This window comes from Scylla paramamosain, chromosome 27, assembly GCF_035594125.1.
Source record: "Scylla paramamosain isolate STU-SP2022 chromosome 27, ASM3559412v1, whole genome shotgun sequence".
In the NCBI taxonomy this organism is placed as follows: Eukaryota; Metazoa; Arthropoda; class Malacostraca; order Decapoda; family Portunidae; genus Scylla; species Scylla paramamosain.
Genome location: NC_087177.1, coordinates 9,420,770 through 9,445,000, shown reverse-complemented (window position 1 = coordinate 9,445,000; position 24,231 = coordinate 9,420,770). Strand labels below are relative to the sequence as shown.

Here is a 24,231-nt window from a genome sequence, read left to right as displayed (position 1 = left end):
CATGGTGTCTCTGAATCAATAGCCCCAGTAAGGCAAGAGCTGCAGGTCACCAGTGTCGAGCACTGACCGCAGCCTTAAGGGGACACGCGGGTTGCAGGGCGGGGCGAGCCAAGAGGGTAGACAGTGCCTCACGCAGGAAACCATTTGGTACGCAACATTTGCCCCCGCCACTGAACGTGCCCGGAAAAACAAAAGCTGGCAGTACACTCAGGAAGGAAAAAGTTGTTGGGATACACGTAGAGAAAAACAAAATAGTCTAGTAGTACACGATGAGAAGGAAAACTGGGCAGGGTAAACATTTTAAGGAAGCTGGCAGTACACTCAGGAGGTAAAAAGGTGTTGCGATACACGTGTAGAAAAACAAAATAGTCTAAGGATACACAATAAGAAGGGAAACTGGGTAGGGTGAACGTTTTAGGGAAGTGGTTTTCAAATGCTTTATTACGATAAGATAGGATTTCCTGTTGTCCTTACAAAAAAAAGTAATTAAATAAAGATCAAAAATAATAAACTGTGTAGGATAAACACTTTAGGGAGAGCTTGTTTTCAAATGTTTTATTACAGTATGCTAGGGTTTCCTATGTCGCCCTTACGTTTCCCAATATGGTTGTTGGTGGTGGTGAGAGTGATGGTGGTGATGGTGGTTGTGGTATAAAGAAAATCGGCTAGGGGCAAAAAAAAAAAAAAAAAAAGTATAAGAAATAAAGCTCGCGCTCCAATGTCGTTCCTGAAAAGAAAATATCAGTAGAACGGAGAAGGAAACCTATCCGTTTTCTGAGGTGTCTTGATACTTCTCTCTTGCTTTTGTTATTGTTGTTGTTGTTGTTGATTTCTGCTTCTCCAGTGGCACTCAGATATGACGTATGATCAAACCACGTGTTTCTATTTATCTTTTGCTTTTTAAAACGTCTCAGAAGCTATGAATAATTACATAATCATTTATTTTATTTATGGCTGTGCAGATGAGGCTTCGTTGTGGCATCACTGTTAGATTCACTATGACGTTTGTTGTGAGGATAGCCCGTAACAATGTCCATTTCTCTACAACGAGATGGTCTCACTGTTCATTGGGTGACGTGAAGGGTGGGAGGGAAGGAGGGAGGAAGAGAGGGAAGAGAGGAAGGGAGGAAACGAGGGAGAATCACCTGTTACCTAAGCACACGTGTTTATTGCACCATCCTAATTACGTCAGCTTGGGAGGGTGTTATTACCTGTGATATTGGCTTGTATCTCAGGTAGTTATAGATTCCCGGGAGAGAGAGAGAGAGAGAGTGTCATCATCCCCCCCCCCTCTCTCTCTCTCTCTCTCTCTCTCTCTCTCTCTCTCTCTCTCTCTCTCTCTCTCTCTCTCTCATGACCACCGGAGAGCATCATTCTTATGTTTGTTTCTTGTAAAAGTAACGATAATATTTAACTTCGTATCAGCATTTTAGCTACAATTTTGCTTCTAATATTCATAAACAACAAAAACTCTCTCAACAACAACTTCAGAGAGAGAGAGAGAGAGAGAGAGAGAGAGAGAGAGAGAGAGAGAGATAGAGAGAGTCTCTCTCTCTCTCTCTCTCTCTCTCTCTCTCTCTCTCTCTCTCTCTCTCTCTCTCTCTCTCTCCACGCGTCGTGCTTCCGGGGACCATCACATGATTGGACACTCAAGGTCGGAGGGTCGAAAGTCTTTACACACCTGATTGATTACTTCGGCACGACACGCTCTGTAGGCCGCCACTCCCCGCGACCTTCACTCCCTCCGCCCTGCCTCCCGCTCAAACCACCACCAGGATCACGTGACGGGGGCGGTAGCGAGGTGGTGGTGGTGGTGGTGGTGGTAGGTGTGTGTGTGTGTGTTGTTTGCTGAAGACTCGTTTTTACTCAATTTTTTTCTTTGTGAACTCATGACAAGTGCGTTTAGTATTGAGTGTAGGATTAAAATTAGTCAGGTGTTCATAAGGTAATTATTTGTTATTTTATTGTTTTTTTTTTTTTACTTAGGTAAGATTGTTTTACTGTTTTTTTTTCCTTCTTCTTTTCTTATAAACACATGAAATATATTTTCTTTTCTCTTATTTTTCTTCTTTTTTTTCTTCTACTTCTTCATATTATTTTTTTATTTTCATTATTATTATTATTATTATTATTATTATTATTATTATTATTATCATTATTATTCTCCTCCTCCTCCTCCTCCTCCTCCTCCTCCTCCTCCTCCTCCTCCTTGAGGATGCTTGCTCCCGTCAGAGGTAACTGCAGCAAATCACCCCTCTCCATCTCACATTTTCTTCTAGTTTTTTCAGTCACAACTCATCATTCTCATCTCTTCCTTTAGTACGTCCATAAAACCAAATGAGACACATCTTCAGTATGGAGAGTTCAAGGTTTGCTTTATGGTTTCATTGCAAGGAAATAAGGAAAGTGAGAAATGTTATTATTATGGTTTTTGTAAATTCCGATGAAGCGCAGAGAGGGAATTCAAGGGAAAGTGTTGAGAAATGTCGCCCAAATGATATTATACTAGTGAACGAAAGATCAGAATTAAGGCCTTTCCACGAAATTTTGATACAGGTTTGCGCTTAAAGAAGCAAAAGGAACTGAAAAATGTCGCCATAGTAGAGAAATATAGGAATTAAAATCTTTCACGAAATTTCCGTAAAGAGCACGGAAAATAAAGTAAAAAGGGAGAAGTGTTAGGAAAATTATCTGAAGCTAGTGGAGGAAAATTAAAGTTAAGGTCTTTGCAAAATTTCGATAGAGAAGTACACAGCAAGAAAGTAAATACGCGAACAGTGTTGGCAGAACTATCTTAAGGTAATGGAGGAAAATTGAAAGTGACAAAATGTTCGCAAAATTTCAACAACGATGTGCACTGCCGGGGAAAGCTGTGGTAATTCAGGCAAAGTGAACATAAATCACGTTGACCGTGAAACAAAATCATGCTTTTTGTCCCGCTTTTTCAGTCGCTCACCCCAATACTCGTCATGTTAATCACAGTAATGGAAAAGCCAGAGCCTCGTTTATCTTCGGTTTGCCTAAAAATTTCTACTTTATTGAAATTACATCGTGCTGGAATCTGCAGGAGGCTTCAGGCTTCTCAAAAGTTTACCTACCAAGGAGATGAATGATGTCTGCCCACATGAGAGCCATCTGTGTGTTATTCAAGCAGTTTATCTCAGGAGGATCACCGTGGAACTCTTTGCTTCCCCAATGATACATAGGATAGTAAATACTCGTACATCTCATGTTTCAGTATCTCCTTACACCATTGAAAAAAAAATAACCACTGAAAAATATACATAAAAAGATATAATAATATCACCATACACCTTAAAAAAAAATTGTCATACAAATCTAAGATACGCAAAAGCAACTGAAAAAAATCCAAATAAAAACGAGATTCACTGAAAGCCAAAAGTGAGGTGCAATCTTCCCCAATGGACAAGAAGTTAAGCGATCTATTTTTATACGAATGAGCGTGAGCTAGAAATTCGCAAAACTTCACACGATTCGAGCTAAAGTTGTGTTACACCGTGCTTGGAGGCGCCGCCCGCTGGGATTAGGGAATGCTCGTTGTCTCCTCGTGATTTCCGGGTATCTCATCCACTTATCTTGACTTCTGACACTTTTGACACTGAAAGAGAGAGAGAGAGAGAGAGAGAGAGAGAGAGAGAGAGAGAGAGAGAGAGAGAGAGAGAGAGAGAGAGAGAGAGAGTAGTAGTAGTAGTAGTAGTAGTAGTAGTAGTAGTAGCTGCAGTAACAGTAGTTGTAGTAGTTGCAGTAACAGTAGTAGTAGTATTAACTGTAGTAGCAGTATTAATTGCAGTAACAGGAATCATTGAAGTAGCAGTAGTAGTAATAGCAGCAATAGCAGTAGTACTATCATAACAAGCATCCCTCCTATTACTACACTAACTTGATAGCAAATGTGTGATCTACGTGTGTCAGCTGATGGGCGGTGTGTCCCTTGCTGGTGTGTGTGTTAGGGGGCAACTCTGGCTTCCGTGGGGGTGACAGGTGGTGTTCGCGAGCATCATAACAGGTAATCACAGACTGGGCTGGAGAGAAGGAGTGGGGAAGGGGGAGGGGAGACGCACGGTAGGTAGAGGAGGAACGAGCGAACCATAAATAGATTAGGCTCTAAGCAAAACAAATTATGAAATGGAGAAAGTGACATGAAAGGTGATCGGGAAGTGTGTGTGTGTGTGTGTGTGTGTGTGTGTGTGTACTGAATCAAGCTATCTATATTTGTTTCTTAATCTCCTCTTTAATAAATAACTATTGTAGTTTTAAATGATCATCACTTTAAAGACTGTATTCTCAAAATTGATATCGTATCCCTATTACTTTTTACAGGCAATAGTGGAAGTAAACTAAGGTTTCAATTATTTTTTTATGATTATAGTGATAGTTTATCAAGGATTCTGCATCACGTATAGCAATAACACCAATGAAAACTCGACTAATCATCTCCTTGTTCCTTAGAAATTGTCATAATGAGAGAACAAAAGCTTTAAGAACACGAACCTAAAGTAGATTTGACATTCTCTCTCTCTCTCTCTCTCTCTCTCTCTCTCTCTCTCTCTCTCTCTCTCTCTCTCAGCAGGACTAGTGTGAGTGATTGAGTCCATATTAAGAGACCTTCACGATATTGGGCGCTGAAGGAATTCCACCCGACCAAGTTCAGGGAAATAGTTGATAGGCAAGTTTCGTGGCAAGAATTCCTAGTGTCCTGTGGCTGTGATGGCGATAGTGGTGGTGGTGAGGAGTGGTGGTGGTGGGGAAGGAAGCAAGAAAGTGATGGAAAAATATAGAAATATACTCGAGAGAGAGAGAGAGAGAGAGAGAGAGAGAGAGAGAGAGAGAGAGAGAGAGAGAGAGAGAGAGAGAGAGAGAGTTTGACAATACTTAGCTTACACTTCTTTACTTGTATATATCATTACACGCTGAGGATAAATTTAATGCGTCCTTAAATTTCTTGATATTTGCATTACTCTAGGAAGGATTGCCTCGATTATTTAAAGTACAAGCTGGATAGTTAGTTATATTATTTTACAGTTCTCGATACCGTTGTTGATTTTTTAAAGTTTATTTCTCTCCCCGACTGCTCAATATTATATAAAACCCAAGATATCAAATTAACTAACCGTTCCCTGAAGATTCTTGTGATGAGAATTGTGGCACCGATTAAGAGGCTTGATAATAGTTGTTAATTGTCGGATGACAGCTGTTCCATGCAAACTGTTAGTGGGAAAAACCATCAGTTTCTTAGATAATCTGTTCCATGTTACTGTTTCCCTGCCACCCCTGCGCTGCTCACCCCGCCACTGACGCACCCTCTTCTCCCCCGCGACGCTCCTGGAGATGCCAATAATTATTACTCTATTACGTTACACTGCTTTACTGTGATCATAACGGTAATATATTTCTTCAGGTGTAATGTTTAATCGACTTTGCATTAAAATAAAGGCTTAGGAAGATCACTTTTTTTTTTATGAACATTGTCCCGTTCGAATTTTGATGGTTCTCTGATTCAGACCATCATGGTACATACAGACATTAAGCTTGCCTGGTTTTTTTGGCTCCACCATATTGAACGAATGTATAGATTAATCTAACCTAGCATGGCCTAACATAACAAGATCACTTAGACTCAATCAGTGATGACAAGGGACGAATAAGCTTGGAAAGGGCTCGAATCATCTGGGACCCAATGAAGCAATAACCGAATAAGACTGTTGTTGCCAACCGTGTGGTGTAGCCGGGCGGGCAGGACAGAGGCAGCGGGCGGCGTGGCTGTGCAGGGTGGAGCTGTGGTGCTTGTTTTCCTACGTGTTACATAAAATCTGAACTAGGAGTGTTACAAGGAAGCCCAGGCGGCACCATGGTCAGGTATGTGTGTTGTGCCATAAACAAACATCGATTACGTAACTATTGGGTGATTATGTGCTCGTTTACTATAGGTTGCTTTCATCTAGGTAGTGGATAGGTAAGATGGGTATAGATAGCTATTCTTGTACAGGTGCTGTTACGTGTATACCTGCTGGACTCTTACAGTTTCCCTTGTGTTCTTATTTAAGGTTTGACCGAGGAACATCTCTTAATTCTGTCCATTCATATCAATAATTCATATTTTATTTATTTAGTTCACTAGTGTCTTCATTATTATGGTAGTTAGGAAGTATTGCACATACTCTAACTACAAGGAACCGTGTATAAACCCATGACTTATTATAACTGTGTAAATAGACTACAGAGCGTCCTTGCCTTTTCGAAGCTCGTGTTACGTGACGTCGGTGACCATGGAATGCCACTTCTTTCTTTCCTCACGTCGTATTTCTTTCCTCACGTCATCATTACGAAGTTTATCGTTCTCCATTGCCCGCCCCCCCCCCCCATGTCATCTAGTAAACTGTCCGTGAACTTCAGTCATACCTACCTCGTGCTCTTAATTCTTCGATTCTTCCCAGCAAGCCCTCCCACAAGGCACTAATGATAAAAACCCACGAAGTTTTTCTCTTGATTCACTTTGTAATGCTCCTCTCTACTCCTGCTCTTTGTACTTCACTGCTTTTGCTTTGAGACACTGTTCCTTTTCTCACTATTTCCATACGCCACAATGATCACCAATCCGATTTTCATTCGTGTTTGTGGAGTGCATCCTACTGATGACACAGAATACTTGTTAAACTATCACGCCGATCATTAAAGCTCTCTTGAAAGTTCCTATGCATTCCACTAGTAGGACGCTGAAGTGTTTACGAATACGATACCAGGGAAGGATCTCCAAGACATGTAAATAGTGTTATGATGCACGATGCTAAGTAACCTCGTTGTTGGCGCCTTAAATCAATACATCCATCCATCAATCACTCATTGTTCCAGCTGCTATTTGCGTACGCAAATAGCAGTTGGAACATTATTTTCATTGCCCATTATTTTCAGTACCCTGTGAGTTTTCATTCCTGGCGCATGGAAGCTGTTCAAAATATTAACTTAATCCCAGTAATCTGGATGCCGTGATGAAAATAAAAATCATTATCCACACGAGTCGATGTCGCTAGTTGGTCCTAATGGCTTGTAATGTAAAACAAGCACACACACACATACACAAACACACACACACACGCACACACAGGGGCTCGCGGCGTTAGCACGTGTCCAGCTCCAAATGGGTGTCGTTGCGAGGGTGCAAGCGAAGTTAAGCTCCGGTTTTTATACATGTAGCGCTGCCTGGTTCCTCGCTAAATGAGGTGAACACAGCTGAAAAATTTATGACCAATGTTATGTTGGAGAGAGAGAGAGAGAGAGAGAGAGAGAGAGAGAGAGAGAGAGAGAGAGAGAGAGAGAGAGAGAGAGAGAGAGAGAGAATAGAACGGACAACTTATTCGGGAAGGTAAAGAGTGTGTGTGTGTGTGTGTGTGCGTTCGTGCGCGCGCGCGCGTGTAACGTGTGGCATACTATCGACAGTGACACTTTGTAGCATTATTCGATTTGTGGTAGGCCTACACACACACACACACACACACATCCTCGATAAGCCTACAGGACCAACAAACTTCGTCTTCCGTTTTCTTTCACTATGATGGAACAAATATTTACCCTCCCTCTCTCTCTCTCTCTCTCTCTCTCTCTCTCTCTCTCTCTCTCTCTCTCTCTCTCTCTCTCTCTCTCTCTCTCTCCTTGGGTCGTTAGTGTGTTGCCTCAAAGAAAGAAAAATGCCGCGTTTAATTATTTCCTGAAAGTTTTGAAGATTCATCGGCGTTTTAAAATATTTCGGGACGTGTTTTTCCATCAATGTGAAAGTTAATTTGAGATGAGCATGATTGATATGTATAATGGTTTTCCACGGCTGCGGCAAGACACCCTCGCCTCTTCCCTAGTCAGACATTCATTGCAACCGTGGACTTGTATTCTGACACTGTTCTCTTAGCTATCGTAGGGCACATATATTCAAGTTCTCGTAGGTGATTTTCCCTAATTTATTTTGCAGAAACCTTTTCATTTATTTTTCCTATGCTGTGAAGTTGTCTCTATCAGAAAGGTAGTTGAAATAATGTTTGGCAACGATGTTTGTACGGTTAGTGCTCGTGTGATAAATAGAGGTACAGGTAACTGGAATTATTTATTGTTGAGATAGAATACTGAAGCGGAGGGTATTTATATGCAATAGTTTGTCATTCTACTTTGTCATTCACTAACCATGGATTTGTATTTTAAACTGTTTCGTTTTCTTATCTTTCAAAGGCCACAGATATTCAGGTTCATGTATGATCTTTTTTTTATTTTTGTCCATTGATTATGTGGAATTCCTGTTACACTGATTAGTCACGAAACTTTGTTGAAAATATTGTATTTAAAAGGAGTGCAGGTGAACCTCTGAAAAGTTTGAAAATATGGTCATTAATTGGATAAATACATATTCTTAAAACCCAGCGCCCCTGTTCCATGTATAAGATTTTATTCTGAGTATGAGAAAAAATCGGGTTTGTACATATTTTTTTTCATGGTTGGAGGAAAAGCAGAATATGAGTTCAGGTATCAGGTATATTATTTAACCAATTAGCCTCAAATGTCGAGGGAGATAAGTCAGGAAAGTTAGGGGAGGTTGGTTCTTATCTGCAGGGGAATTATAGAGGATGAAGGGAGTCGCAGGAGCCAAGTAGAAGACCAATTGAAATACGAGATAACTATTGACTGACTTTTTCAAGTGATAAATGATCTCGCTTACTAGTGGTGGTGGTTGAGAGGTTGTTATGTAAAGCCATCAGTGTTTGCGTTTCTACTTGATTGATTGATAGATGGTCCTATTCTTGCATGAAATATGTTGTTCACCTTTTTATTTTCTTCAGTATTTTTTTCTCCTAAAGTGTCAATTTTGAGCTTGGCAGTGAAAATTGACAGGAAGGCCTAAGCAGATTGGGACACGGAAGACCTGTTTTTTTTTTTTTTTTAAGGGTGGTACTAGTAGTAGTAGTAGTAGTAGTAGTAGTAGTAGTAGTAGAAGTAGAATAGCAGCATCATTGAAAGATACTACCTACTCTTTCATGTAAAACTTCACTTTTATCTAATCCAACACAACACAACACAATACAGTACATCACTAGAACTATATTACTATAATCGTAAAACACTACAAGACAGTACTTATTCTTTCCATATAAACCTCACTCTTAGCTAATCCACTATAGAGAATATGTCACTGGAACCATAATTCCTTCACATGCCATCAACCTTCCCCTTCCTCCAGTAACCTCCTTCAATGACCCTTCTCTTATCAGCAGGGGAGCGGTAGTCCATGTCACCTTCTCTCCTAGTAATCTCTTGAGCGCCCCATAAGGCATTCCGCGGCGCCATTCACGTCAGACGCTTTAAGTAAAGGACAGAGAGTATAAGAAAAGGGAGAGAGTAAAAATTTGAAGGCATGCTTGTGGGTGAGGTGGAGGAAGGGAGAGGATGCAGGAATGTGCGGAATGTGTGTGTGTGTGTGTGTGTGTGTGTGTGTGTGTGTGTGTGTGTGTGTGTGTGTGTGTGTCTGCGTGTGCGAGAAATATTATCCTCCGCTGACGTGATCCCAGGTTATGAGAGAGAGAGAGAGAGAGAGAGAGAGAGAGAGAGAGAGAGAGAGAGAGAGAGAGAGAGAGAGAGAGAGAGAGAGAGAGAGAGAGAGAGAGAGAGAATGAAAGTGGTTAGGAGGGGAAGAAAGACAGGGAAGACTCAAATAAATATAAAGACAGCTGAAGTTTTAAAGGCAAGGAGAAGGAAACGAGGGTCACGTGGGGTGCCTGAGTTACGTAAGAGAGACAGTCTGGCGGATGATTAAAAAAAGTGTTGAAAAAATGTAATGAACATCGTATCCTGGAACAAAAGATAGCGAAGAGAAGGTAGAGGGAAGGCGAGGGAATGTTAGGCACGGAAAGCAAATACACGCCCCCTCTGAATAAATAACATAGTGTAACCTTGATATGAAAGATAATAACCATGACCCGGATTGCTGTGTGTGTGTGTGTGTGTGTGTGTGTGTGTGTGTGTTTGGCCTTCATGTCTACAAAGCGAGATTGCGTGGGTGTAAAATCTTTTCTTTATTATTTTCTTTTTTATCTTCTGATCTTTCAAAAAAAAACTCATATTTACTTTTCATAATCTTTACCTTTTGGTCTCTCTCTCTCTCTCTCTCTCTCTCTCTCTCTCTCTCTCTCTCTCTCTCTCTCTCTCTCTCTCTCTCTCTCTCTCTCTCTCTCTCTCTCTCTCTCTCTCTCTCTCTCTCTCCACTCCACTCCACTCCACCCACTCCACTCCACTCCACTCTCCCCTACTTCTCGTTCTTCTCCCTTTCACCTCGCATCCTTCTCATGACCCTTCCATTCCTTACCCTCCTCTCAAGTTCATCAGTGTTGTGGGGAAAGTCGGCTCTGTAATTCATTATCTTCTCGTCCATGCAGGAGTGAGAATGGAGTCGTAAAGCTCTGGAGAATGGCGGGTTATGGGTGCTGAGAGAGAGAGAGAGAGAGAGAGAGAGAGAGAGAGAGAGAGAGAGAGAGAGAGAGAGAGAGAGAGAGAGAGAGGGGTGAGGGCAGGAGAAGGGTGTATAAAAAAAGCAGTATCTTACACCTGTTGAGAGAGAGAGAGAGAGAGAGAGAGTACAAACAGGGTATATAGCTGATTAGTCAGTCTTTGTGCCTTTCTCTAAATATATCTCATTTCTTTCTGTCCATACAAGTTGACGTACGAGAGAGAGAGAGAGAGAGAGAGAGAGAGAGAGAGAGAGAGAGAGAGAGAGAGAGAGAGAGAGAGAGAGAGAGAGAGAGAGAGGACTGATTTTTATATATACGAGTGCGTGCAGGAATAAGTGAGTGAGTGAGTGCGTGGGTGCGTGTGGTGGTGATTGCGTGAGTAGCTCCACGCATTGCAAATTGACCAGAGGGTGAATGGTTGGCTGAATTATCTGCACGTGACAGAGTGGCTGGAGCCGTGCATATGTGAATTATACGTTTTGTTCACCGAATAGAAAGTTGACAATGGTGAAATACACTTTGTTTTTTTTACTGCTCTAGTGCATGCAATGAGTGTGTTTGTACTGTGGATTTCATCGGTAAACAGGTGACGGGGACAGGGACGGACGGACACACATACACATACACACACCCACACACACACTGTTAGCTTATAGTAAAAAAAAATCATACCGAGCGTAATACAACATAGAAAAGAAGAAATAATACACAAATATTATAGGAAATCAAAGTATGACTTCTTATTTTGCCCTAAGTACTACCAAAACATGTTTGTTGGTGGGTAGGAAAAAAAAAATAGCGGAAATATATGAAGGCAGGAGAAAAGACGAGACATGAAAGACAAATTGACAAACGTAGGCAAGCAGACAGACAGACAAAACTGACACACAGACAAAACTGACATACACAAAACAGACTCAAACAAAAGAAGACACACACAGACAGACTGACAAATAGGCAGACAAGCACGTAAAACACAAAACAAAACTAGCACACACACACACACACACACACACAAACAGGAAGACAGATAACGTGTTAAGGGCAAGAACATAAAGGGGAGAGGAACAGTGAGGGACAAGCATAAAGGCTAATCAAAGGTTGGGTCAGGGAGACTGCAGCTGACACACTAATCGGGAGGGTGAAGGAGTGTTGGGGGGGTGGAGAGGCGAGGGCGTATGGACAGGAAGTGAGACTAAATTTAACTAAGACAGGTGGATCCAATCAGCAAGCGACTGGCAATTCACACTCTCTCTCTCTCTCTCTCTCTCTCTCTCTCTCTCTCTCTCTCTCTCTCTCTCTCTCTCTCTCTCTCTCTCTCTCTCTCTCTCTCTCTCTCTCTCAATCTATCCGTATTTCGTTCCTCTCTATATCCTTCTCTTCTTCATTCTCTTCGTTTTTCTCTTTTTCCCTCTCCGCTAAGCGCTTATTCTCTTCTTGTGTCTTCTCTTCGCTCTCCATTTGTCTTGCTTCCCTTTCTCTCCCATCTTCTCTTCCCTTAGTTTTCTTTACTTCCCTCTCTTCTCGTCTCGTTTCATCTCTTCTCCATCTCTCTTTCTCATGTATATCCTCGCTACTCGCTCTCTTTTTCCCTATCTCCTCCTCCTCCTGCCTTCTCTCTCTTCTACACTTTTCACGTCTCTCCTCTGTCTATCCCATCCTCATCTCCTCATCCTCTGTTCTTCCCTCCCTACCACCTTCCACTCTCTCCTTCACGAACACTTTCCCCTCATCCCTCCCTCCATCTCTCCCACTCCCACTTCCACAAACACTTTTCCTCGCCTTCCCCTTCATTCCCCTTCACCTGACAATCTCAGCCATCAGGTTTCGGCTTTGATCACTCCAAATATATTCCATGCAAGGTCAGAAATTTTTGCAATCATAAATATTACATCATCAAGTCTATTAGTGAAATGGTCGCCAGATTCTAAAGAGAGGTGTGCTTTGTTCCTGGTGGCAATACTCAGCCCTTTGATTTGCTGCGGCTGCTCCTGCTGGCGTTAATGAAATTGTGTGGTGCAGGTTCTGGGGTCTTATTTTGAAATACGTATGAGTTAACGAGGACTTTTTCTTCAGTTAATGCCTGTGCGATTATTTCCACTCGGTGAAATGATCTTTACCAGCTGAAATTAACTAGTTTTCGTAAGGTTAATTAGCAAAGGGTTAGTTCATTAAAGTACCTTTCTGATTAATTTCATAGATGAGATATGGAGGTACAGGATGCTTGGGTTCTTTGGGGTCAAACTAAGTCTCTCTCTCTCTCTCTCTCTCTCTCTCTCTCTCTCTCTCTCTCTCTCTCTCTCTCTCTCTCTCTCTCTCTCGGCTGCTTGTGCTTGAAATCTGAGCAAGCAACGAAACAAGAATCAAATACAAGTGCATATGAAGCAAGACTGCCACGAAAACACCCTTGAATTTTATGTACCGAAGAAAAAAATCAGTTCTCGTCGCCTCGTCCATCTCTCCCTTCACTGCCTCTCTTGCACCTCAACAACTTGGTGGCTGGAAAAGTCTTGATTTAAAGCTTTCTGGGAATAAGTTGATTTTTTTTTTTTTTTGTAAATTTTTGCTCGTTTTCACTTCGATACCAGTGAGCTGCACCTTGAAATCTTCTTGTTATCGTGTATATTTGCTTTCGTTTATTTGTACGAGGGGGAGAGAGAGAGAGAGAGAGAGAGAGAGAGAGAGAGAGAGAGAGAGAGAGAGAGAGAGAGAGAGAGAGAGAGAGAGAGAATGATATGGTAGGTTAAGAGAGAGAAAAAAAAAGAGTGAAGGGAAGGTTGGGAAAGATTGAAGAAGTTAAGAGGAAAATGATTGAGGAAGAAAGAGGAAGAAAACACACACACACACACACACACACACACACACACACACACACACAGAAAGAGTGAAGGAGAGAAAGCAAACTTCTCCTCCTCCTCCTCCTCCTCCTCCTCCTCCTCCTCTTCTTCCTTCTCCCTCAACAAGCTATCTATATGCTAACATATATTGAATCAGTAACCTGCTTGAACGAGTATCCCATTAAGTTTAACTCAGGGAGGAAATGCGTCCCTTCCTTTGTGAGCATAGGCAGAAATGAGTGACAGAGAGAGAGAGAGAATAAACGGGTAAGATGAAAAGTAGAGGAAGGGGGAGGAGAAATAAAAGTTAAGGAAGACATAGAGGGAGGAAGGGAGAGGAAGTGGTTAGAGAAAAAAATTGGGAAGGGGATGCGAAAGATAAGGGAAGAAGTGAAGAGAGGAATGAAGGGAAAAGAGAAAGAGAAAAAGAAAAAGAGAAAAGGAAGGAAAATAGAGGCAAGAGAAGAAAGGAAGAAACATGGAGACATAAACGATGAGAGAGAGAGAGAGAGAGAGAGAGAGAGAGAGAGAGAGAGAGAGAGAGAGAGAGAGAGAGAGAGAGAGAGAATTTATATAAAAAAAAAAAAGTAAAGATGAATGGGATCAATGCATCAGGCAGGAGCAAACTTTATGAAGGTCAACATTATATATTTACCGTGACCGAGGTTAAATCATATGCGCTGGAAACCTCTATCTCCCCCTCCTTACTCCCAGCCCCTTGTCATGATGGTGGTTTAGGGAACGCGCATTATGTGGACACAAGTATGATGAATCTAATTTTGGATGGAAGGAGGAGACAAGCAGGCAGGCAGACATACAGACAGACAGGCAGGCAGGCAGGCAGGCAGGCAAGCAGGCAGACAGGCAGGCAGGCAGACAGGCAGGCAAGTAGGAAGGCAAGCAGACGTACAGACAGGCAGGCAGGCAAGCAAGCAAGCAAGCAGACAAGCAGGCAAGCAGGCAGGCAAGCAGGCAAGGAAGCAAGCAGATAGACAGGCAGGCAGGCAGGCAGGCAGGCAGGCAGATAGGCAGACATACACGCATACACATAAACGAAAGGATGAAAGGAAATGTAAGTAACAAAAGGTAAAATAAAAAAGGGAATATATAAAAATGGAAAAAAGAATTGGAATACAAGATGGAGAAAGAGGTGATGGGAGGAATGGAAGAAAGAACGAGGTAAAGTGAGACTTAAAAAGGAGACATAAACAGTAAGGTGAACGGAAAGAGGTGTGGAAATAAATGGGGAGAGAAAAAGAGGAAGGTTAAGTATGGAGACATAATCAAAGAGACGTAATCAAAGAGAGAGAGAGAGAGAGAGAGAGAGAGAGAGAGAGAGAGAGAGAGAGAGAGAGAGAGAGAGAGAGAGAGAGAGAGAGAGAGAGAAAGTGAAGATTAGTATCCCTATAATATTTACGAACATTGAAATTTACAAACATTGGAAAGAAAAAATGTAGAGCATGTCATTATGCTAATTAGGTGAAGGTAAGGGAAGGGCAACAGGAGGAACTGGGGGTAGAAGAGGAGAACGAGGAGACCTAACCTTTGAAGGGAAGAAACGGGGGAAGGACGAGGAAGAAGAGGGGGTTTAAAAGGGAGAGGATGAAAAGAAGTTAAAGTTTGGAAAAGTTTGAGTGATCGAATGAACGAGTGAGAAGTATTGAAATGCAGTGAAGAAAGTGGAGAGAGAGAGAGAGAGAGAGAGAGAGAGAGAGAGAGAGAGAGAGAGAGAGAGAGAGAGAGAGAGAGAGAGAGAGAGAGAGAGAGAGAGAGACGGTGACTTTGACGAAAATAAGCAAATCTTCCTCTTGCCACCCATGATGGTTCTTAAAATGCCTCCCATTCCCTCTCTCTCTCTCTCTCTCTCTCTCTCTCTCTCTCTCTCTCTCTCTCTCTCTCTCTCTCTCTCTCTCTCTCTCTCTGTTTATGTCCAATTCCTAAGCCTCCCTTCCTCTTTTTCTTTCCTTCACCGCTTTTATCATCTAGTTCCTCATTCCCTCTTGCATTCACTTTTCTCATATTTACCCTGTTCCCTCCTTTTTGTCACTTCTGTTTCCCTTCCTCCCTCCTTTGTTCCCTCTCTTCATCTCTCCCTCCCTTCCTTCATGTCGCCTCATACTTTTATCTCTCTCTCTCTCTCTCTCTCTCTCTCTCTCTCTCTCTCTCTCTCTCTCTCTCTCTCTCTCTCTCTCTCTCTCTCTCTCTCTCTCTCTCTCTCTCTCTCTCTCTCTCTCTCTCTCTCTCTCGGTAAATTTATGTGATATTTTTGAAGATGAAAATAAGATTACAAATCCAACGTGAAGAAAATAAAGATAAGAAGTAAGGTTGCAAGAGAGAGAGAGAGAGAGAGAGAGAGAGAGAGAGAGAGAGAGAGAGAGAGAGAGAGAGAGAGAGAGAGAGAGAGAGAATTTATGAAGACTAGTGAAGATCAGTATCCCTTTAATATTTACGAACATTGATAAGAAAAATAAACGCAGAACATGTCAGAGAGAGAGAGAGAGAGAGAGATTGTGATAATAAAATGGTAAAAGAAAGGTATGAGAAAATATGAAAAAAAAAAAATTGGAGAATTTACATAAGACGAAAATAATGGTCGAGGAAAAGTGGAAGAAGACATTGTTAAAATCAAATTGAAAGAGAGAGAGAGAGAGAGAGAGAGAGAGAGAGAGAGAGAGAGAGAGAGAGAGAGAGAGAGAGAGAGAGAGAGAGAGAGAGAGAGAGAGAGAGAGAGAGAGAGAGAGAGAGAGAGTGAGAGTCGTATGAAGTAATGGGCAAGAAAGTTGGACAGCAGAGGAGAAATGAGACTGGTAATGTAAAGCAAACTAACAATTACTCTTCGTCTTGCTGTTCTCTCACTATGACCTCCCAGGGAACACAAAAGAACACAAAAAAGAAACGAAATCAGGGAAGTAATTGGTCCTTACGAGGATTTATATGATGAAGTATTCTAACCTTCTGTAAGTTACGTAGGATAGGAAAGACTGTAAAGGAAAATAGCATGTACTGTTCTCCTCTTTCTCTCTTTATTATCCTTCGTTTCTTCACTCTTGATTTTTCTCTTTCTTACTCGTTTGCCTTATTCTTTAAGTTCTTCGTAGTTCCATATGATTCTCTCTCTCTCTCTCTCTCTCTCTCTCTCTCTCTCTCTCTCTCTCTCTCTCTCTCTCTCTCTCTCTCTCTCTCTCTCTCTCTCTCTCTCTCTCAGCTTTTATCACATGTTCTTCCCCTCTCCTTACTCTTATAACCCTTTAGTCACCTTCTCACACGGCCACCTTTCACTTCTTTACTGTCTCCCCTCTTTCGTAAATTATCCTTGCATCTTCCACTACTCCTTCCCTCTTCTTTGCCTCTCATCTTCTCATCTTAGCTCCCTCTTCTTTCTGCCACGCATTCGCTAATTATTTCCTTCCTTCCTTCCTTTCTTCTTCCAGTTCTCTCTCGTATCCTTGCTCGCTCACTCATTCGCTCTATTCACTCTTTCCCTCTTGCTCTCTTTTCTTTTCCTCCCGACCTCAAAGTAAAAGGAACCTTATGATACTCTCTTAAATTAGGTATTGGTGGTTGCTCTTGTTGCTGCTGGTGTGGTTGTTATTATTATTTATTATTATTATTATTATTATTATTATTATTATTATTATTATTATTATTATTATTATTATTATTATTATTATTATCATTATTATTATTACTATTATTGCTATTATTATTATTATTATTATTATTATTATTATTATTATTATTATTATTATTATTATTATTATTTGTTGTTGTTATTGTTGTTCTTATCAGTAATAGTAGTTGTAGTAGTTAGTAGCAAAGGTGCTGGTAGTAGAAGTAGTAGTAGTAGTAGTAATATATTTTTTTTCTAAGCGAGTTAAAGAAGAAAGAAAGCTCAGACAAAAATCCTTCAGTAAAATCACCATAAACAGGAATCATTATTAAAAACCCAAGCCCTCCGACCTTGAGAAGCATCGCAGGGTTATCAGCACGTTAGGTACAATTATTATTCTCGTCATAATTACTGGCTATTTCACTGCGATAAACAATGGTGATTTACCTTACAGTGTTCCATGATGTTCTATCTTAACGCACGAAGTACACGCAACTCCCACTAGGCCTGTGTGTGTGTGTGTGTGTGTGTGTGTGTGTGTGTGTGTGTGTGTGTGTGTGTGTGTGTGTCTGTGTCTATAAGTAGAGACAAAAACAAAACCTAACATAGAACTGTATGGGCCAAAAGGTCTGCCAGTGTGCGTGCTCCTGTGGTGGTAGCCCTGGAAAAGTCTGCGGAGAGCGCTTGCCAAATTTCACTTACTCTACGGGGAATGTTTGCCACACCTCAACTCTCTCTCTCTCTCTCTCTCTCTCTCTCTCTCTCTCTCTCTCTCTCTCTCTCTCTCTCTCTCTCTCTCTCTCTCTCTCTCTCTCTCTCTCTCTCTCTCTCTCTCTCTGGGGCTAAAAGCTGTACTAGTCTCAGCAATTACCCTGTTCCTGGCGAGTCGTATTGTGGGTTCGATTCCCTCTGTATTTCCCATTAAGGTGGCGCCGCATTGGGAGTCGCAGGTAATGAGAAACACGGCCTCCTAGTTAACTTTTCTCCCACACGTCAGCGAGGGCATGATTCGAACCAGTGTGCGGTCAGAGAGTGCAAGCTGTGCCAGTGTAGGTGTTCTTATTGATTCACAGGGTATTGCGTAGCCAAGAAATGGTAAATGGTTTAGTGATATTTATAGAAGCTTGATGGAACTGCTTACTTTATTTTTGTTTTTCATTTCTCTCTCTCTCTCTCTCTCTCTCTCTCTCTCTCTCTCTCTCTCTCTCTCTCTCTCTCTCTCTCTCTCTCTCTCTCTCTCTCTCTCTCTCTCTCTCTCTCTCTCTCTCTCTCTCTCTCTCTCTCTCTCTCTCTCTCTCTCTCTCTCTCTCTCTCTCTCTCTCTCTCTCTCTCTCTCTCTCTCTTAATGTGATGCATCATTTATATTCCCACAAGACCCCCGTCACCTGTCCACCCTTACCTGTACACGTTAAGTCTCTATCTCGTCTCGTTCTTGCTCCTTTTTATATCTATTTCTACAGTTACTTATAAACAATAATGAGTTATATCAACTACATTACATAAAATTACAATATAGTACAGGCTAAAAATAACGTAATTAGTTTTCTGTCCAAAATCCCAATATCTCTCTCTCTCTCTCTCTCTCTCTCTCTCTCTCTCTCTCTCTCTCTCTCTCTCTCTCTCTCTCTCTCTCTCTCTCTCTCTCTCTCTCTCTCTCTCTCTCTCTCTCTCTCCTTGTGACCCGACTTGACCTATTCTTTGATAATGATTACCCTCCCTGGATTTTTATCATGAGCTCAAGTATATATATTTTTTTCTTTTTACCTGACTTGCTTCCTAGCGTAATCTTTAACTCCCGTGGCCTACCTGTTTACCTAGCCTTTGTGTGCGTGCCTCGTTAATAAGCACAGGTAACTTTGGATTGTGTGACCAGTTACCTTACACATTAATGAAACTGTGTGTGTGTGTGTGTGTGTGTTTAGCTTGGTATGGCATGGCAAGGATTTTAGAGAGAGAGAGAGAGAGAGAGAGAGAGAGAGAGAGAGAGAGAGAGAGAGAGAGAGAGAGAGAGAGAGAGAGAGAGAGAGAGAGAGAGAGAGAGGTCAAAGGGTATGGGAGGAGGAGAGAGTGAAGGGTGATGCTATTGTAGAAGAGATGAAAAATGAATAATGCAAAAGATTGATGTAAAGGGGAAAGGGAGGCAGAGTGAAGCGAGGTCATGCGAATAGGGGAAAAATATTTAAGCGTGCGGAGGAAAGAGAGAGAGAGTCGGGAAGAAAGAAAGAAAGATGCTGAGAGAGAGAGAGAGAGAGAGAGAGAGAGAGAGAGAGAGAGAGAGAGAGAGAGAGAGAGAGAGAGAGAGAGAGAGAGAGAGTCAGCAAAACAGTTTACTTCTGAAAGCACAATTCTCCCCTTTGTTAACAGATTTTTTTTTTTTCACTAATTCTTTCCCTTCCATATGTAAAGAGATTTAAATACCTTTTCTTACTTTTTTTTTTCTGTACCTTTCTCTCCCCGCCCCTTTATATACTTCCCTTCCTATCTCTCTATACTTAGCTTCCCTCTGCCTTTATTCTCTTCTGTTCATATTCTTCATCTCTACATTAAATTTCCTTCACTTTGTTCTATCCGCTTTCACTATCGCTATCCTCTTTTTACTCCTCCTCCACCTCCTCCTCCTCCTCCATCTCCTTACATTTCCCTTCCCCCTCATTCCTCCACAATTGGCTTTCCCTGTCTGACCATTCCCTCTCATTCGTCGTCACTCCTACATCGCCCCTCTCGCTTTATTTCTACACTACAGTTCCACCCTCTCCATTCCCCTCTCCTTTCGCCTCCTCAATCCTGCCCCCACACTCCCACTACTCTTCCACGCGCCCTCCCATGCATTCCTCTTCGCGCTCCCTCTTTGCAGTCTTTTTCCTCCCTCTGTCTGCCACCCCCTCTTCCTCTCTCTCTCTCTCTCCCTCTCTTTCTGCTACGCTCCCTGACTTTTCCTTCCAGTCGGAGTCTTAAGCAGTAAATGATTGCCTGCCCAGCGTCGCCGTGGAAATGTATTACTAACCTGGTGAAGTATTTGCCGTATTTACTTGCCTCTCTTAATGGTTTTACCGGTTACCTTTTTCTCTTTTCGCATTCATTTCACCGTCGGCGTCTCTCTCTCACTCTCTCTCCTAGAATCTTGCCGTGGATTTAGTTATTGATATTGCAGGTCGCATTCTTAAGTGTCATTGGATCTCCTGGGGATTAATCTCAGAGACCAAAGAGGTGATTATTCGGGATTTCATAGGTCTCGTAAGTGTTTTCCAAGTGCAGAGTCCTTCTTAAAGTGTCACCATCATTATGAAAGAAAATCTTAACCCTAATGACTTCACTACAGTTTGTTAAAAGTAGTCGTGGATAAAATACAGTCCTGTGTCATCGCTGGTCCAGAAATGTGTTTTCGAACGTTTCAGTATTTTATCTTGAAATTTTACAGTCTCTAGTAGCAGTCATTGAGATTTCCAAGGATGAGGATGTTCCCATGATCCCAATGACAGCTTAATAAGTATCCTGCACCATCAAAGGAAGAAAGACCAATGAGAACCTCACTAATCATCACTGTGGGCTTTAAAAGTAGCGCTAATTAGATTCCGTAGCGTTTCAAAACACGGGGCTAGGACAATAATGAAAGATAATATCCATATTACGGATGATTATATACTCAGCTACACAACTCAAGCATATAAACTTATACGGACGGACAGACAGATAGACAAAGATACAAATAGACAGATAGACTGAGACTGTCAAGTTAATTATCTAGTGAATCACGAGATTTAGTAACAAGAATAGGGAGCACAGGAGGAAGAGGAGGACAGAGGGGAGTAAATGCACGAGGTTCAGTAACAAGAATAGGAAGCGCAGGAGGAGGAGGAGAAGAGAGGGGAGTTAATGCAATCCAAACTAGAGCAGCATATACTCGGTGACCTCAGCTGGACCTTTTATCATTACCTGCTATAATGAGCCAGGCGAGGGAAGGCGAGGGCAAGGCGCCACTCACTAACAAACATGACCCACCAGCCAGGCTGGGGAGAACTTGAGCGACGCCTAATTAAGCACGGAAATCATTAGTACAGGTGTGGCTTACCTGACCTCACCTTACCTGCTGGACTCCCTGTGGTCAGAGAGAGAGAGAGAGAGAGAGAGAGAGAGAGAGAGAGAGTGAGTTTGGTTTATTCGACCGAGCCTTGCATAGGGAGTTTATTTATTTAGATTTTATTTATTAATTTTATTTTATCCAAACCTTTTTTTTTTTTTGTGTGGGGGAGGAGCAGACAGGGAATGAATGGATAAGGAACAAAACGGAATGAAACGGAACGGAACAGAAGACATGCGGAACAGGTAGTACGGAATGAGGTGTGCTATGGAACAGGGATTGTGTGGAACAGTCTGGTGTAGAAAAGGGCGGGAGAAAACGTGACGCGCGGAACATGGCAGGAGGGAGAAGACAGGTGTGTGGAAGAGGACGGGTGGGAAAGGGTTAAGTGTGGAACAGGGAAGGAGGGGAGCGGAACAGGAGGCGAAGAGTCATTACTGGGAGGAATGGGATGGAAATGAAGCAATTTATTATCAGTGAATTTCCTGTTGTCCCCGTGTTGATGTGCGTGCCCGAGAGAGAGAGAGAGAGAGAGAGAGAGAGAGAGAGAGAGAGAGAGAGAGAGAGAGAGAGAGAGAGAGAGAGAGAGAGAGAGAGAGAGAGAGACCTTTTCCATTTAAAACAGAATATCAGAACAAACACATGCATGAATTATTAACGCAATTTTACTCTTGTTCTGTTTCATTTACGATTTTAAACACACCAAAAGATATAGATAAATTCAAAATTCATACCACGAAAAATAAAAGATAAATCACACATTCCTCCCAAATTTCTCTTATTTTTGTCGCCCTTTAAAGGGAAAAAAAAGTCAATCCCAAAATAACATTCGCACACCAAAAATAAATTGATAAACAAAATGAAGTAAATAAATAAATAAATAAAATAAAATAAATCATTTCCCCTCTTCATTTTTTTTTTTTTTGGTTTTCTCCTCAAAAAAAAAATCTAAATCCTAAACATAACATACACCACAAAAAAAGTAAATAAACAAATAAATAGATAAACAAACAAATAAATAAAATACAGAAAAAAGCACCAGTTTCCTCTTTTTTCCTCTCTCTCGGGTGTCAGTGGATCACGACACCCCTTCATCTTGAGCCTCCAGTGGTTCCGACGCACTAATGAGACCGGTAAATGGGGCGCCACATGCTGAGTAATTGCCATGGTGGGCGGGATGGGAGGGTGGAGGGGGGCGGGTCGCTGCAAACCGGAATGGCTGGAGATGCGAGGAAATAACAAATGACTAAATTACTGAGCGGAGGAAGACGAGCAAAGTTTCCATGGATGAGTCGAGGCACCATGATTGTGAGAGAGAGAGAGAGAGAGAGAGAGAGAGAGAGAGAGAGAGAGAGAGAGAGAGAGAGAGAGAGAGAGAAACGGTTGCAGTACAATTAATCTTGCAAAGTTCTCACACTCTAACCATAATGTAGCTAATCTCTCTCTCTCTCTCTCTCTCTCTCTCTCTCTCTCTCTCTCTCTCTCTCTCTCTCTCTCTCTCTCTCTCTCTCTCTCTCTCTCTCTCAGAACTATAGACTAATTTTTCTCCCCATTCCAAACTCCCTTCCGAGTCCTTCATCTCTCACCGCTTCTACATTCGCTCGAAACTCTCAGTGTTGTTGCTCCTCTCCTTCCCTCTCCTGCTGCGCCCTTAACTTGTGGCTCAGAGACAGAGACAGAGACAGAGACAGAGACAGAGACAGAGACAGAGACAGAGACAGAGACAGAGAGAGAGAGAGAGAGAGAGAGAGAGAGAGAGAGAGAGAGAGAGAGAGAGAGAGAGAGAGAGAGAGCATTCATTTGTTACCTGGCTGTCAGCATTTGGTCTGATCAGGTAATGAAAGAATGGCTCTCTCTCTCTCTCTCTCTCTCTCTCTCTCTCTCTCTCTCTCTCTCTCTCTCTCTCTCTCTCTCTCTCTCTCTCTCTCTCTCTCTCTCTCTCTCTCTCTCTCTCTCTCTCTCTCTCTCTCTCTCTCTCTCTCTCTCTCTCTCTCTCTCTCTCTCTCTCTCTCTCTCTCTGCATCCATCACCCACCTGTCCCCTCTCATCACACATCACCTGCCCGCGAGCCCACCTTACCCTCACCTGTCTAATTTGACGTCAACACATGGAGAATTGAATTAAACTCCCACTAAAACACTTCATTCGAACAATAGTAAAAGTGCGAGCACGTGTGTTCTCTCCTAATTAATACCTTGTCTGAACCACCTGTGCCCCAACTGTCACTCACCTGAGGAATTCTCGCAACAAAGGTATTTCAGCGGCTAATTGACTTTCGTTACCTGTGTTGGCATAGTGACCACTTCAGCTGCATTGCTAGTTTGGTCCTGGTGGAAAAGATCTGGCGTTTTTCAAGAGTGATAGAGGAGCAGTATTGCTAATTGTTTGGCGCCTTAGTTCTCACTTTAAATAGAGCGTAGTGGAAGTTATTGGAATTCTCAAGGGAGTTTTCATAATTATGTTGATAGGTCAACAACAACGCCCTAATGAAAGTTATTGGAATTTGCAAGGCAGTTTTGGTAGTTTTATTAATATTTTAACAGTTTCTAGTGGACGTTATTCAAGTTTTCAAGCGGTTTTCGTGAATCCGGTGATATTCTAAACAGTCTCTTTTGAAAGTTGTTTCTGTTTTCAAGTAAGTGTTTATGACCAGTAACAAGTTATTGAAATTTTCAAGAAAACTTTCATGACTAGTGATAGTAAACCTTCTAATGAAAATCAATCATATTTTAAAGCGTTTAACAGTCTCTAATTGAATTATTGGTAGTCGGAAGTGAGTTTTCGTGAGTCGAGATAATTTAAAAGGGTATAGTCGATGTTACCTTAATTTTCAAGGGAGCTTTCATGACTACAGTGATGGTTTAACAAGAATTCTGCACCACTGGAGAAAAACAACACATGAGAGCCAGACTGATGATCTCCATGGTCTTTGGAAATTGTTTTTTTTTTTTTTTATGAGCGAACTAAGGATTTCAAAATAGTGGAAGTGACAGGGAGTGGGAACAGGGGAGTGTTGTGGTGGTGATATCGTCCTGGTGTGAAGATCTGGTGTGGTCTTGGTGGTTTGGAAAGACCCTAAACATTTTTACTCTCCTCGTGAAGATTCCTGGCAGGTTGAAAATGAAGTGAGTGGAGGAGGACTGGAGCTGTATAGTGGAGTGTGAAGTTCCTTGCTCTTCTTCCTCGTCTTTCTTCATACCCTCTCAT

The 24,231-nt window shown here is 41.9% G+C and overlaps 1 protein-coding gene across 1 annotated transcript in view; it reads left to right on the top strand.

The window, feature by feature from the left end:
- Positions 1 to 5,716: 5,716 nt before the first annotated feature.
- Positions 5,717 to 24,231, top strand: part of LOC135114154 (Kv channel-interacting protein 4-like) — a 38,864-nt gene continuing 20,349 nt past the window's right edge. Inside the window, exon 1 of the mRNA XM_064029904.1 lies at positions 5,717 to 5,877. The gene's annotated coding sequence lies outside the window, so the exon portion shown is untranslated. The remainder of the gene's footprint in view (positions 5,878 to 24,231) is intronic.